General features: G+C 40.3%; 1 protein-coding gene across 3 annotated transcripts in view; it reads left to right on the top strand.

Annotated features, from left to right (window-relative positions):
* Positions 1–492: 492 nt before the first annotated feature.
* plcb4b (phospholipase C, beta 4b) overlaps positions 493–16,917 on the top strand; it is a 51,480-nt gene continuing 35,055 nt past the window's right edge. For 2 of the 3 annotated variants that reach the window (XM_086061257.1, XM_086061255.1), the window contains exons 1-2: positions 493–691; positions 4,344–4,393. The gene's annotated coding sequence lies outside the window, so the exon portion shown is untranslated. Of the gene's footprint in view, positions 692–4,343; positions 4,394–11,709; positions 11,753–16,917 lie in introns of all 3 variants that reach the window. The other variant, XM_086061256.1, reaches the window with a different exon arrangement.

Here is a 16,917-nt window from a genome sequence, read left to right as displayed (position 1 = left end):
TGTGCCGGATGCAAACCGCTGAGCAGCAAATTTCGATCCAGAATGCCTTGATAGTATCAAGATTTCATTATACCCTCAACAGACTTGCACCGGATACGCCAAAACAGCCACAGAATATAGCCAATCATTTACCAAGGTTTTTTTTTTTTACGCAAAATTGCTTCAGTATGTCTATGCCGGATGCAGCAAAGTAGCCCAGGAACATAAATTGGGCTCAAGACACTCTTGTGCTGGATGCCCATTTTCTACTAAATCACATTTGTTGGAGCTATTTTTCCAAGCTTTAACTGAGCAGTGGGCCACCATTTTCTGCCATGCGTATCGTTACTAATTGGTTATTCCTTTGTTGACATGTGTGTTTGCCCCTCATCAAGACACGGCGGCTCCACTAGTCAGCTGTTAGACAGGCAGGGAGGAGCTGGAAGTGCTTGGGCTGGATGACTCACTCTCCGCGCACTCATTCACTCTCTCTCTCTCTCTCTCTCCCCCCCTCTCATTCTCTCTGTGTCTCTCTCACACACACGCGCACACACAAACATAACAAAAGGAAGAGCAGCTTGTTGGTCGGACGGCCGCCGCTCAGTCTCCACGAGCACCGGGACCACCACCACCAGCACGAGCGGGGGAGACCAAGAGGGAGGCAGCCGGGGAGGGAACGAGCCGCACCGGACTGCTTGCTGGACTCCTCTCGGTACTCAGCATCCTTCCTCTTCCTCGCGCATTAAAAAAAAAATATATATATTTTTTTTTAAACGGCAAATATCGTAAGAAGCTAGCTACACTCGTGCTGCTTTAAAACGCCCCTTTTACGATTGTTTGCAACAAAATGTTCGGGTTTTTTTTCGTTTTTAAGAATTAAAAAACTCCCATTAGGATAGCTCGCGTCACATTTATTACACGCACAGCTGGAGACAGTTGTTAGCTCGTGGCTAACTCGCTAGCGTGCCATGAGCTTGTAACGTTAGCAGGTAAAAACGTGACAAATGTCTTTTCATGTACGCGCGCGCGCGGCGGCGGGCTTGATATGTAAAAGAGATGAGAGTATTGATGTTTCCACGGGGGGCGGGGGGGGGTTTTGGGTGGTGGTGGTGGGGTGGGGTGGGGGAAGGCACAGCTAGCTGTGTAGCGGGACAGAGGCGGACTGCAGCCGGGCAATGACAAAGCCAGTGCCCGCTGTGCAAAAGGCTACTGGAGTGTGTACGTGTGTGTGTTTCTAGCAGGTTGCGTGTGTCCGTGTGTGTGTTTGTGTGTGTGTGTGTCCCAAATAATAGTGCTGCATGCAAGGTGTCATTGCTCAAGGTCTCTCCTCCAGCATCATGGAGGCAATAAGAGAAATACGGAATGTTAAGCATATTTTTTTTCTTTTCTTGTTTGAAAGGCTTGCAAACTGGTTTCCTGGTACATAAAGTAAAATATGAGAAAAGTAAAGGTGCAATATTAGCAGAATGAAGTTGTGATGGTAAAAGAAGATAGTTTTTTGGGATGGGGGTGCAGTGGTGTAGTCCATGGTGTACCCACTTCTTTTTCAGTCAGTATTGAGTAGACCCACTTCTAAATCCCCCCCTGATGCGCACCGTTCAGCAGTGGCTGATTCTCTAGTTTAGGTTTATAGTAGCTAGGCTGGTACTGGATTTTAAAATAAGTTAAAACACAAGAATGGGGACAAATAGTTTAAGATTCAGCACAAAACATTACCGGACTGGTTTTCTAAATATTGTTTTGTTTTGTTATTTACGTATTATTTATACTGTGCGTTTGCATCATGACAAATACATTTCATTTCATTTCAGGCTGCTTGTGTTACCAGTAGTAACTACAAACTGTTCTTAACAAGTCATGATCATTTTATTATTGTGAGCAAATGACTGATTTTTAATTCTTGCATGTCCCAAAGAGGATGTTTTTATGGACTACTTAAAATTGTTATAATTATTTTTTAACTTGTGAAAATTGAGAGTGTACCACTTCTCCAGGGACCACTACACCACTGTGGGTTTGCAATGTTTGAAAAAAAAGAAAATAGCAGTGTACAATTGTACAGTATTAATAATGCCGGTAAATAAAATGTCTTGCACAAAATTACAACTGTAATATATATAAGACAGCAAGTCAGAAAGACCCTCCCCCCAAAAGAAAAAAATAAATAAGATGAGAACAAAGTAAAAAAACAAAAAAATATAATATTACAAGACTAAAGTCATAGGGCTCTATTTCGTAGACACAAATGTGCGCTTTGGCGCCAATTTGGCAGAACGGTTTCCACTAAGCTGGATGGGGTGGTGCAGCACAACAAGTTCAAATTCAATTTGGTGGCAGAAAGTTGAGCTAAACCTTAGGTCTCGTCAGACCACATCTAACACCACGCAGGGTAGACAGCTGGTGTAACGTACACGACACGCTATTTATATACATAAATATGTGAACAGCGGTTATCAAACCTCTGAATCATATTTTTTTCTGTTTTTTTACCATCCCAATGTGTGACAGTTATGCCACATGAATGATCAGGGTGAGTAGGCGGTCTTTAAGTGTTAACACCATTCATGGCGTGAATGTGTTTATGCCACATTGACATTCTTGTACTTGACTGTCACGCTGCAATTGAAGGCAGTGAATTGAGCCTCTTTGATTGGCCATGATTGAAGTCGGCCGTGACCACTCCCAACATGGACCCCCATCTCGCAGATCCAACGGCCTAGGCTCATTTGAGAAAATTACCAACATTGGGTCTAATCTGCACCTGGGTAGAGATACAGCACACGTCATGCAGGTTTTACGCCAGTCAGAAAAACTGTGTCCATAATGTTAAAAGAATAAAGTAACATTTTGGGGGGTGAAATATTTTTGGGGGACCAAATGTTAAAATCATATGAGAATAAAGTAAATGAAATAAAATACTAAAAATACTCATACTTCATACTTCATACTTTCGCTAGCAAATATATTTTTCTATTATGAGAACAAATGTAAGTCGCAATGTTGCCCAAAAAATAAAATAATATAATATGTAAAAAAATGAAGTCATTATAATCCCTGGGGGGAAGAAATTATATTAAAAAAATTTGCAAGAATAAAGTTTTTGGGGATGGAACGCTGAATATTCCCAGATTTATTTATTTTTTTAACGTGTGAGAAAAAAACTTGTTACAAACATTAAAATATTATGAAAATAAAGTCAAAATATTGTCAGGAAATATAATTGTAATATTACAAGAATGAAATCATAATGCTACGACTGTTAATTTGTAATAGGAGAGAGAAAAATTCACTTGATGAAACGGTAATTTTTACGGTAATGTTGTCATAAAACAATAAATTAAATCAAACATTAAGTTGTTATTTTACGTCAACACAGTCTTAATTTAATTATCTGGAAAAAGTCACAACTTGACAAGAAAAACAAAATATTGCCAGAATAAAGACATGCTAATGTGATAAAAATGATGTTGCTAAACTTTTTCCATTCTTTTAGATGAAAGTTGTAATAGAATCAACCTAACGTCAACAATACGTGCATCATTGTACAGCGTTAAAGTTACGACTACACTAAGTCCAAGTTTGACTGCTCGTAAATCGTTTTTCCTGCCTGCTGTATTGCAGTAAATTAGCATTAGCAAACGTCAGCAGCAACATGTCTGTTGCTCAGTGTGACAATTGTTTGATCGCATGCACCCAGCAGATTAAGTGCTCCTTATTTGTTCAGTGTAATAACTCGCAGGCAAGCCGCTGGCTTTATTTGCCCTATAAACAGCTCCGACTCCACGTGTAGCTTTTTGCAGAAACGTTTTTTTAATTGAATTAAATTTTTTTTTTTTTATGTCGAATCAACTTCTCGCCACGTCTGCCATGATATCAATTGTCACATGGGAGAACTTCAGCTTTACAGATGCCACATCTGCTCTGTCGTCAGTGCTGTGATGACGTCAGTCATTTGTGACGTCGCTCAACTGCTGAAGCAAGACGCCATATTGCGACACATGGTGGAATCGGTTTTTCATTTCAGTCATGTGAGGTGTGGTGTTCATTCTTTCAAGTTGACGATCAATATTGGTGGCAAATTGGTGCACGTCGTCTATTAGAGGGGATTCCTTCTCCCTCTCTCTTGTTTTGTGTGCCTCTGTTATTTGTCCTTTACGTGAGCGGCCTCCATTTCCATCTAGTCACTTCCATACTTTCTCTACACGTCCGCGTCCATGTCAAGGTTTCATTGTTGCCGATTCGCTCTGGTAAGACTGCTGTGTGACTTTACGGGTAGACGGCGTGATTTGCCAAATAAGTCCCGGCGGCGTGATTGATGAAATTCTCTCCACTTCTTACCGTATGTCCTTTTTTTGTCTCTGCAGGCTGGCCAAGACATGAGCGTTTCCCGCTGAACGTAATTGATGCAGAATTGGTGAGTTGTTGTTTTTTTCTTTTTACGACCGGTGATTGTTCTTCTTGCATTACTTCTCGAAACTACTTCGCCATTGTTATCCTTGGGCCAAATAAGTCACCATTTTGGGGGCGTTTCCCATACCTTGTGATACGAGTGACTCGACTTGCGAGTTTTTCGAGACACAACCCAACGTTCGGCCGATTTGTTTGCTTTGACTCGCAATAAAAATGCTATATGCTATATTAATTTTGTGTATTTAAAATGCATAGCTTAACCTTGAAGTCTGCTAGCTTAATGCAATCAATTGACCAACCAAAATTCAACTTTAATGTGCATTGAGGAAATCTATCTATCAATCTCGGGCATTCCGAACACAAAATAGCCTATAAAATTAAATTTGCTGCTCAAAAACATTCATGAGACAATAAAAATGTTATTTTATCAGGCACATCTTAAATATCACAATAATATTGATATCGCAATATTCAACACCCAAATCGCATGTTTTTTTCCCAGCTACGCTTGCAGAGAGACATTACAGTACTCACAGTCATGTATTCTTTATCTTCTGCAAAGAACAACTGATATTATTGCCGTACCGATGAGCTGAGAGGAGTTGATGTGTCTCAATGAACGATGTATCAGTCTGTCATATAGTGTACTGCCCCCAGATGGACAAGGCAGAAACAAGGATGGGGAATACTGGAACAGTTTAAATTAATTTCCGTTGGCAAAGATGATTTGAGATATAATCGTCTTGAGTTGCAAGTATGGTCATGGAACAAATTGAACTTGCATCTCAAGATATCATTGTGTTAAAAAAACAAAAAACCCACGGACTTGCAGATGCTTTTGTTATATAAAAAGTCTTATTAAGCCAGGCCCGAAAAGACACAGGAAGTCTGCCATTTTGTTTTGAAGCTACCATTTTAGTCTCATTGTACCCATTTCCTTTAACGCCTAATTCCTCCATGAGATTTTGTCTGATTTTGACCAACTATGAACCGCCTGTACTAGACAGACTTGTGCGTTTCCGTAATTATGTGTGTGGGCGGAGCATGGCGGGCGAAATTTGCTCTAAAAGCAAGGCGTGGCGTGCATGTGCCGCACTGTGACAACATGAGTCACGGCCAACGAAACAGGCTGCTGCCGCTGTTGCTGTGAGGCTCCCCAGATAGACGGCGTAATGAGGCAGGGAAATGATTGCTCTCCATACGAGGTTCTCTGCGTATTATGTAACATGTATTAATGATGTCATTGTGTGTAGCACGAGGTCCGGTGGCCGGCGGGGGCTGATTAGCCTTCAGGTGTTCTTGTGCCTCTTCTTCGCCGTATCTGACGTTAAGAAAGAAATATTGAAATTATGACATCATAATAACTGAAGTTAGCAGGATTTGAAATTGATTATGTTTTAGGGGACATCACGGCTAGTGATATGATTTTGGCTGTATATCAAACTTACATTTTTTTTCCCCTTTCTGTACCAAATGTGAACCTTATAACCAAAATGCTCACCAAACAGGGACTTTTCTTTATTTTTTGTCTCCAAAATCCCTTGAAAGCTACTACACGAAGCCTTATCTGTTAGCGTTCTGTTCAATGTATGCACACACACATGAACGCACGCCGTCTTCCCCCCATGGCTCCCATCCACGGTGGGGATACACGTGAACGAAATTTGCTCTTCCAATTAAACTGCCGACCTTCGCTCCAGAACGCCGGAATACTCGGCGGCGGCCCGTCCTCTGCTGGATTGCTATTATTACACACAGCTGGCCCGATAAAGGCTCGCCAATAGCAGTCAGCAAAAAAAAAAAAAAAAAAAAAATGCAAGTGTGCTGAATTATTATTAGCAAGTTATTGAAATAGAATATTTAGACCCTATTTAAAAAATGTATTGTCCAAATGTAGGATTTTTTTGGGAAATTTTCAAATGTTCAGAATCTACACAAAAACCCTCAAATATAAAATGAAAAAAAGACAACAATATTAGTTTTAGTGACATAATGCTTTTTTATGATATTTAAAATAGTTTTTTTTTTTAATATTTTTAATATTTAAAATATATATTGAAAATAAGGTCAGAATATAATATGTTTTTTGTTTTTTACTACATCACAAAATTTTAAATATTAATTTTGGTGAGATTATTAAGATTAAGATCATGTGTTTAAGGAGGAATGCAGGATTTCCTCCATATAAAATGTTATCTACATTTTTAAAATATTTTCATAATGTTCAGTATAGTAACTAAAAAGCCTAAAATCCCCCAAAATAATAATAACATTTTTAAGTTGGATTTTATGTGGCTGTAATAAAATTGAAAATAAAAAAATAATTCAGTCATATTATATAAAAATAAGTTTAAAAAAATTAAGGTAAGAATGTATGATATTTTCACTTAATTATTTTATTTATTTTTAAAAATCTTTTTGGGCAACATTTTTGCAATGGAAATTTAAACGTTTAAATATGTGCATATTATTTTTATTACAGAGCCTAGGAATTAATTTCCACTTCTAAAAATACGATTTTTTTACTGTTTACATTTCCCAGTGAACACTGGAAATGCATTTTATGTACATGAATTTTATGACACCATATTTTCATATGCAAATTTTGGCCAAGGCAAAAGACAAAGGCTTGCTATTTGTTTTGCCTTGACAAACTTACTGAATTTACTTGTTCACGATTGAGCTTCTGTTATTGTTGCTGAGTTGCTTCACAGCTCACACGAATTCCGTTTGAGCGTCAAATTGAGCAGAATACGTTGCCCTGAAAGCCAACCGCTCGGACACATGACTCGCAGATGACTTGACGAGCGGCAGGAATGTTGCTCCCTCGTCTTTCCACCGCCCCGCTATGCGTGCGCTGGGAGCCAATGTTGCAACATAATAAGTCGGAGTAATTATGTAACATTTAGCCACCGATATGTCGAGCATGGTGCGTTCGTGCCTATTAACTTGCATCATCCAAAGCCGCTGGCCTTGCTTCTTTGCCAGCGCAAAGAATTGAGCCTAATTTATGGCCTACATTTTCAACAGCCCGTCCTTTGAACTTTATTGCTCGTAAAACAAAAACCCGAGGACCGCATTTGAGGATTATAAACGAGGGCAATGGATTTCCGAAGCCAGCGCCAGATATTCGTCAGCGGCCACTTTTCGGCGCTGTCATTTAAACAAACATCTGGCCCCGGCGTATAAATCCATTATTAGGAGGCTGTCATAACAAACCGTGAACATTTGGGAAAGTGCTCGCAATCAACAGCGCATCATCGCACAGCGCCTGCAGTTTGGTGAATCCTTCTTTCAGAAACCATTGTTCTTTTATAGAAAAATAACTGAAGAAATAAAATCCACCACAATGAAAGTAAAGATGGAGTAACCAGTGTTTATTTAACAACATGTACAGCGGAACGCCATCTGTTCCAGGACTACCATTTGTTTGGATTTGAACAAAAATTCCCATCGGAAATAATAGAAATAGAAATAATCTGTTCCGGGACCGAACCGTCACGTTCAAATTCAACATTTTTTTTTTTTTTAACCATACGGGCAATTTATAACCAACATTATAACATTTATGTTTTTTGATTTTTCCGTCAGTGTTTTGGAATTGTTGTCTCTCAAATTTGGAGGCCATTTTAACGCATTTCTATTCGTCACTGACTCATTCATCCGGTCATTAGTAGGATGTGGCCCACATACCCGCTTAAATCACTAATTATGCAGCATTTTAGCGAATGAGTAAGAACGTGTTCAGTGCGACGCAGACTTGATTTTGCACTTAAACTCCGTCATTCTTTTCAAGGTGCAGGAAGTGATGACGTTCTCTGTGTTCTCTTGCTGACTCACTAAGTGCTAGAACAGAAAAATTGCCCAGTCTCACCTTCCGATTCCAATCTTGGAATTGAAACTTTGGCTCCTGACAGCTTTATAAGTGTATGCCGGGTATAATTTTCCATTTGTTCCATTGGTGAACTGAAGGTTCATCTGATTCTTCTTGGGCTTGCCGAGAACCGAACTCGATAAATAGACATGAAAACGAATCTGAATTAAGCTCTGAGGTTCTGGGTTGTTGTGGCACTCATTGTGAAATGAACGACAACTTCCACTAGGAACTAATTACCGCTACAAGGTAGCGGACTAAGACCGTTTCATTGTGTTTTGATTCTATTTTGGTAGGTTTCTACTTCCAATTCTTGTTGGGACAAATGGCTTGATTTGACTTTTTGTCAAGCATTTTGAGTGAAGACTTGTTACTTCTCGTGCTAGCCGTCTAGCTAGCTGTCTTGATCGTTTTAAAGTGAGGAGAGTGTTCAAAGAGCATTTTGTTGTTGTTTACATTTTCTTTTCATATTCGTTTACCTTTGTTCACCTTTGACAGGAACGTTGAAATGTTACTAAAACTTCCACTAGGAAGATACCGCCTGAAGGTCGCGGACTAATCTAAAAGTATATTTGTCCGTTATGAGCGACTGTTTTATTGTGTTTAGCTTCTATTGTAATAAGGTTTTACTTCCTGTTTGTTGTTCCTATTCTTGTTGGGACAAAGGGCTTGACTTGATTTGGATTTTGTCGAGCATTTGGAGCTGAAGACTTGTTACTTCTTGAGCTAGCCGTCTAGCTAGCTGTCGTGATTGTTTTAAAGTGAGTAGAGTGTTTAAGGAGCATTTTATTGTTGTTTACATTTTCTTATTAGACTGTTTTACCTTTGTTTACCGTTGCTTGACAGGAAGGTTAAAATTAGCGACCTTTTCATTGTGTTTAGCTTCTACTTGAATAAGTTTCTACTTCCTGTTTGTTGTTGACTTGATTTGGATTTTGCCGAGCATTTAGTCGTAGACTTGTTACTGCTTGAGCTAGCAGTCTAGCTAGCTGTCTTAAACGTTTTAAAGAGAGGAGAGTGTTTAAAGGGTATTTTATTGTTGTTGACATATTCTTATTAAACTGGTTTACCTCTGTTTACCCTTACTTGACAGTTAAGAATGTTGAAATGTTACTAAAACTGTTGCCTGCACGCTTAAATAAGGTTTTACGACGGCGACAGTTTTGACTCAAACAACAGAATATTGTAAATCTAACTGGGCTCAGTGGGAAACGGTCTTATTTGGACCACAAAGAGCTTTTGCCCATTAAACCTATCCAGCAGAAATTGTATCATTTGCCTTTTAAGAGGCCAGAGTGCTCTTCTGTTTAATTGATTTATTGCCAACAGAATAAACTGTCCCCTCCGTTCTGAAGCATTAAAGCTGCTCTTTCTAATCCGGCAAAAACCCTCCCACCAGCCCAGTGGGGATTCATCTGCGTGGCAAAACCCTGAAGGTTTGCTCTTGAGAGTGCCGGCGTCGTTTTACGTCCCGGAGGAGCCATATAAAACCGGAAGATGGCCAGAAATACCCCCGCGAGGTGTTCGGGTCAGCCGAGAGTCAAGCAAAAACCAGGGCCAGGTCCTGGGTTCTTACATTTTCAAACTTAGCCGACTATAGCCGAGATGTTTTGGATTCAGACCACCAAGTGTGGTTTTCAACCTCTGATGTCGCTTGTAAAAACGTCTTCCCTTGCTTCCTTGGCTTCACTGGCCCCAAAAGAGCTTCCCCGAAGGATGAATGTAGAAACCACAATTTCCGTTGGTTGGGTTGTTTGTTAGCAGAGGCACGATTGCGAAAACTAATTTGCAAAAAATAACTGGAATTGCTGTGTTTACTATCACGGGCCAAAAAATTATAGATATTTTTGAAAATTACTCTAGAGCCCACAGGACATGGACGGGATACACGAAAAAGTCTCAAGGACCTATGACTAAATGTGAACAGGAAGTTGGTCATTTTAGCGCAAAGCGCGGATTTCAGGTTTAATACTTTGGCGAACTTGAGCTGGGGAACTGTATTGATTGAACATCAGGAATTTTCAGAGTAAAAAAAAAAGAAATCTGCCTTGGTGGAGGTCTGTCTGTGCTTTATGTTGTTATTTGATTGCATACAAGCATCAAAATTAGCGCGGGTGAGGCTGTGTTATATTCAGAAGCGCCTATTTCGGGTAACATGGAGAGAATGTCACTTCCCTCGCCGTTTCCCATCTCATGATACCTGCGGGACATGGCGTGTGCGTGCGCCTGAATGCAAGCGAGTGTGTGTGTGTTGTTTTAATCTCTTGCGTCATTGTCATTGGTTAAGTGACGCTGCCGGCTCTGCCTCTGTTTACACCTCTTAAATCCTCGCGTAGGCCGCTGCCTTAATGATAATTGCACATGTGGCATCCTCTCCAAATAAAGCCAACTTATACAGTACAGTGCGTCCTCGCGCAGTATGGATCTGTGCGTTCTCGCTGGAGAGCTCTCGACAGGATTGACACTCGATGTGTAGAACATTTGATGGTCATTGCCGTAGCAACCGAGAATTTTGGTTTAGTCTAACCGAGAGTATAAGACTAACACATTGATGTATAATAAAGCTTTTTGTCAGACAGATTAATTTATTGCTTGTGTATGTTAAAAAAAATACATGGGACGAGGACCTTGAAAAAAAAAATAGTCGCCTATTAGATCATAATCGCAATATTAAAGAAAATATCATCCGGATGATAATTGGTCCATCCCTACTTCATTTATTTATTTGCTGATAACTGAGTTTAATTTGTTTCATGGCGGCTCTTCTAAATCAAAATAATATAGCAAAAGTTATTGTTCCCCATTTAAATGAATGGAAAGGCCATTAATTAGTTCCAGTGTCTTACAAAAAAATGTGTTTTTAGTAAAAAAAAATGTTTACCCCTCTATAGTGTAGCTATTTTTCAATTCATAAAACCTCCTGGATATTACTGGACTGTTGAGACGTGGGAAAGACAGGACATTCCGTAAATAACCGGGAATAGTCCCGGAACGGAACACGTCTTTTACTTCTGGTGATGTGCCCTGCGCTGCCTGCTCTTATCCGTTTATCTCTCTACCAAGCAACCGCACGACCACAAGCACTTCCTGTCCCGCTTGGGAAAAAGCCGTGGAATCATTTAGCTTTTTATCTCTGCTTCAGAATGGCCATTGAAGATTTCTTCTTCATTAAATGCATTTACATGTGCAGTAATTAGCTCTTATTTTGTAATGTCACAAAAAAAATGTAAATTTGTAAACAGTAATCACTCTTGTACCTCAGTGTGTGTCTTGTGTGTGCGCGCCCACGAAACTCCCTCTAGGCACCCGTAATATTACTGTAAGTGTACACCATGAGACTGAATAATAAGGTCGGCAGCGTGATTACACTCAAGTAAGATGACATTTTCTTCTCGCTGTCTCCATGACCCCCTTTTTTTTGTTGTTGTTGTTTTATCTGCTTTCAGAGTGGCCTAGTGCTGTCCTCCCCTCATTTTGCTGCCCCGCTCAGTAAGTAGAAGAAAAATGTCACTGTTAATGACAAGTAAATGATTTTTTGTGAGTGATTTATTCTTTGAAGCGTTAATATGACACAATATGAAATATAAAAATATGAATGTGTCGGTTATTGTTATTGGTAGATTTTTTTCATCTCTGAATAGACACGAGGTCTTTAAAGGGCAAAATTAGCGTTGCAAGTAAATATGTGGTACACATCACGAGTAGGCCTTCCTCCCTTCAAAAGTAAATAAAACACAGCAATGAAACAGTCTACAAAAAAAGTAATGGGCATCATACTGGCAATCATTCAAATGGTCTCCTTTCACTTAGCAGCACAAACAAGAGGAGTGTGTACTGCGCGGGCGGAGACGGTAACATAACTAAGTGTGTGTCTAATGATGGGTCAAGCAATTTGTGTCAAGGCCCAAGGGAGCGTTCAGGCCGGGTGGCCTTTTTGCGTTTCCCCCAGCCCCGCCCCCGCACGTCCCCCGTCAGTATAAAACACACATTGGCGTCCACATCACAAGCTGGAATGCTTGTCTGTGTACTTGTTATCGAGTTGAGAGTGTGTGTGTTTGTGTGCGTCTGCATGACGTCGCCGCGGCAAGCGGGCGAAGCGAAGGCCGTGACCGGCCCCGCTGGGTTACTATGGCGACCAGTTGTGTCAGAGACGAGCAACATCTGTGGAGTGTTTGTTTGTCAGGCAGGTTTTCTTGGCTCCTGCTCCTTTCGGTGTCTGCCTGGGAAGCACTTGTTACGAGAGAGGATTCACGTGATATAAGTTCGCTTTCTTGCTCAAGGGCCTCCTTTATTTATATCCCTCGAGGAGGGAGGGGGGAGTGGGGGGCATCAATTCAATTTACGCTCTGTGTAGGTACCTCTGCCAAGGAGTCATGTTTTCATTGCTGCTGTTTTGATTTGCAAGCGAGTGTTAATCAAACATCAGCTGATTTTTTTTTTTATCTATCATTTACTGTCAAGAGGCTGAAATCATGAGGATTTGGACAATTGTAGGTCTCTAAATGATTAATCGCTTATCAAAAAGAATGATGAATTCATTGACTTATCGATGAATTGATCAACCGTCGCACCTTTAATCTGCAGTGTGAACACAACCTTTGGAACGTTTTGACGCAAAGAACCTTGAACAGCATCACTTCTAAAAAGACAGTGGTGAACCTTGTCACGCTAATGCAGGAGTTGGCATGTTGATTGGCTGGCACCCAGTCCAGGGTACGAGAGAAAATGGATGGTTTGATAATGCATGAACCTTAATCAGGTCTTGTCTGTAGAGGTCTTGACAAGGCACAAGAGGAACGGAGACTGGGAAATAAGAGTTAACAAATATGGAGGTGCCTTGCATTTGTTTCCCACATCCTTTGGTCCCGACGAGACTATGATGTACTTGCTCCAATGGGACTCAGTCCCCGGGTCACGCAACTGTCCAATCCCCCCGAGTGACGTCCTTTGAGATTGAACTGCCAGAACGACCGTCCACTTTCAAGGTGCAGCCCAGCCGCAGCGACGCTCGGGCTGAGTCCTTCCAGTTGGCCTCAGGACTTCTCGCAGTCGGTTGAGTCCAGTTCACTTGAAACTAAGCTCGCATTCTGGGCAAGCATGTAACCCCCGGACCTCGGAGCTGCTCCTCCTCCAAATCCTCTCTATAAGGACATGTTCTATTTTCCACAGCTCCTCAGCTCCTGGCTGCCTCACCAGTAGCTCACCAGGGGTGCGCGGCGCGCATTCTCTATTAATGCATACTTATTTGGGCAATGGGAGAAATCCCTTATTTTTGTCTTGCTCATCTTTCCCGCCCCTTTCTGTCATTCCCTCAAGTATCTGTTCAGAACTGCTTTCCCCTTGCAAGGTTCGGCATGTTGTGGTCGTTAGCAGTTTCATTATTGGGTGACGTTTCAGATACGACAGAAGCTTGACCAGGCGGGATACATTGTTCATTTCTAGGTATCTTGCATACATATAGCATACGGCAACCAATCACGTTGCATTGTGGGATGTGACGGCCATGTTGGGCTAAAGGTATCAATGTTTAAATGTAAACAAGGCAGTGTAGCTTTGCTCTTGCAGGTAAAGCTGTCGTAGTCATGGCTTAAGCCCTGGTCGTCATGGCAACGGAAGCTGGACTCACTTGCATGAGACGGGGCCTGACCCCTAAAACACGGTCATTTTAGCTTGATAATAAAGAGGGTGTGTAAAGTGTATTGTAATTTTTGATGTTTGGTGTATTTTGAGACGTGATCCCCTGAAACATTGAAAAACTTTTCTTTTTTTTTGGGCACATGATCTCATCGTTGGAAAATAAACACAAACATTCCCCATTTATCCACTGCTAATATGTGAACCCTAGAAAACTTTTTTATTTTATTTTTTATTTTTTTCTGGAGAGCTCAGTATTGTTCATTCGGTAATTTTAAACAATTTGACAACCCTAGAAAACTTAATGCAGCTCTGCTTACCTTAAATTAAGACGCCGCTGGCCAATTTAATTTCTGTGTAACAATGGGGTGCCAATTTGATCAATGATGATTTTAATTTTTTTATCAGAAGCTAATACTGCTGGATTAGACCTGTTAACTGTGCTAAAATTGCAGCTCTGCTTACCTTTTGCATTTGACATAATGGAGCTTTGGCCTTTGTGTCAAAGTTTCACTTTCACTTTATCATATGTGAGCTGTCAAATCATTGCCGAAGAAAATCAGTGTGGGAGTGGTTAGTATGTTAATTAGTCTCACTGTTTGGTAACAGCATAGCTCACTCAGCTCTCAGAAATATGTTTTTGTTTTTGTTCATTTCACACCTGGTAGGTGGGTGGGCACTCCAGAGACCCATCTATTGGTCTACAAGACATTAAAAAGTATTTTTTTTTATCTTTTAAGATGGAGTAGTAGGAAACAGCAGTTTCAGCGTGTGTGTGTGTTTGAGAGTGGGGTGTCCTTAGTGTGTATGTTGACCATTTCTGACCATGTTTGGGCAAACGTGCTCCAGGAGATCCCTCCTCAAATTATGTGTAGTTGGCCAAACTGAACCTTTGACCTCCTAATCTGCTATCAGTGAGACCATCAGAAGCGCGCACACACACACACACACAGTAGCTCACAGCAGTGGCCAGCGTGTGATGTAACACAGTAATTTGGGCATAATGCGATGTTTTCACTCTGCAGGCAAAGGCCAGTTACCTAACGTATTTCATCCAAAGAATTCCGGCACTGGCAGGTTATCCTCCCCTTGCGCCACCTTTGTCACCCCCACGTCGGACACGAACGCATCTGCGCTCAGATTAGATTTAAGCCCGTCGATTTGGATTGTAGTGTCCTCACATGCCAGCAGGAAAGATTATTGTATGAATATTAGGCCATCTGTGTGTGTTCATCATCCGACGCATGTTCTGTTTTCAGTACGGAGCCAATAAATAAATAAAACAATAAAGAAAACATTCTTAAATAAATACAATAATGCATACAATGCAATTAAAAATAAGTGTTGAATAATATTATTATATAATGGGTGTTGAAATGAGTGCGTTAATTTTGAGTTCATTTAAGGTTCCTTTAACGGCACAATTTTTTTAACACGCGATTATTGACCACCCCTTACTTTAAAATTCCAGTCGCAACGCAACACATCCACATCAAAATTTAGCAGTAATAATTTAATTTAATAATAATGCATATATTTGTGGAGACTGGGGTCAAGTTGTATTTTACAACAAAATGTTTTTTTTGCAGAATTTCACAAGTTATATCATGCTAAAGGTTAGATAGATCTTAATATGAAAATACAAATCTTACAAATGCAATTATGCAATCTAGTGGCAGAAAAATGACGAATCAATATCACACTCGTTTTTTTTTACAGTACAGGACATCTTTTTCATTTTAACTAAATTTTATGAATTATTATGAAATTGCTGTATCAATGACTAAAAGGTACATCCGTATTTCTATTAGTTTAACATTTTTTTCTACTTTTATGTTAACAAGAGTATGAAAACAGAAAAAAAATATTGACAATTTTATTGTGCATTTAGAACAGATATAGAATTTGCAATTAATTGTGAGTTAACTCTTGAAGTCATGCAATTAATTACGATTAAAAAAAAGTAATCACCTGACACCCCTAATTCTCTTAGATTGATATAAGTTTGGAAATGACAATATTTAAAAAAAAGTTTGAATGTAAACAAACAGCTGACATTTTGTTTATCATTGACTAACACACAGAAAAAATGGTTACATTCTCTTCCGACCTATTTTGTCCTCTGTCTCGCTTCACTTTACTTTATCGTGGGCTTTCGTCAGTCTCCCTTTTCTCCTCAGATATGCATTCTTTGCCGAGTGGCGAAACTTCTCGCGGTTGTAGCAATAAAATGCAAAAAGGGGCGAAACAACATGACGCAAAAACCAACACGAAATGATTACAAAAGGGTGGAAAAGTATCAATTAAGAGAAAGTTAGCAGATCTGTACTTTTCTTCTTGGCCAGCATGCTATATTGATCTAAATGCATTTTCAGTAATTGAAGCACCCTCCCACTCCCACACTTGGTTACATTCAACAAGCTCCCAAATAACCCCAGGACAGACCTTATTTAACCCCCTTTCCAGCCGTTCAACCCCCCACCTCCTCAATAGCGTTCTTTCACTGCGGTTATTGCCTTCAGCTCATCACACACACACACTCACACAGGCACACACTGACATACACACGCACATTCAGTCTCATATCCTCTATTCAGTAAAAGCTTCAGGCCATCATTTATTAGGGGGATGCTCCGTCCATTAAGCCATGTGTTAAATTCTTTGTATAACTCAATTTGGCAGCATGTGGATTGTAATGACTATATATAGAGCTCTTTTGGCCATGTCTATCCGTGCGTGCGTGTGTGTGTGTGTGTGTGTGTGGATGCGTTTTACCAACTAATTTACCTCTTCCAACAGGAATTAATAGTCGATATTGGCCCCACGGGCTGTATTTGAATATGGCTAATCCAGCAAATGATTCATATTTCAGGCAACGTCGGAGCTTGCCAGTGCACACATTTGCCATTCTGTTATAACACCGAATGAATGACGTAACCCGGGGACCGGTGAGTGAAGGTGAGCTATAAAAGGCAAAAAGAAACAGGGGAGGCCTCGCCTCGGGTCACGGCATTCTTCCT

This window comes from Leptonotus elevatus, chromosome 18, assembly GCF_054856555.1.
Source record: "Leptonotus elevatus isolate MCC_2025b chromosome 18, RoL_Lele_1.0, whole genome shotgun sequence".
Lineage (NCBI taxonomy): Eukaryota > Metazoa > Chordata > Actinopteri > Syngnathiformes > Syngnathidae > Leptonotus > Leptonotus elevatus.
This window is presented reverse-complemented; position numbering and strand designations above follow the sequence as displayed.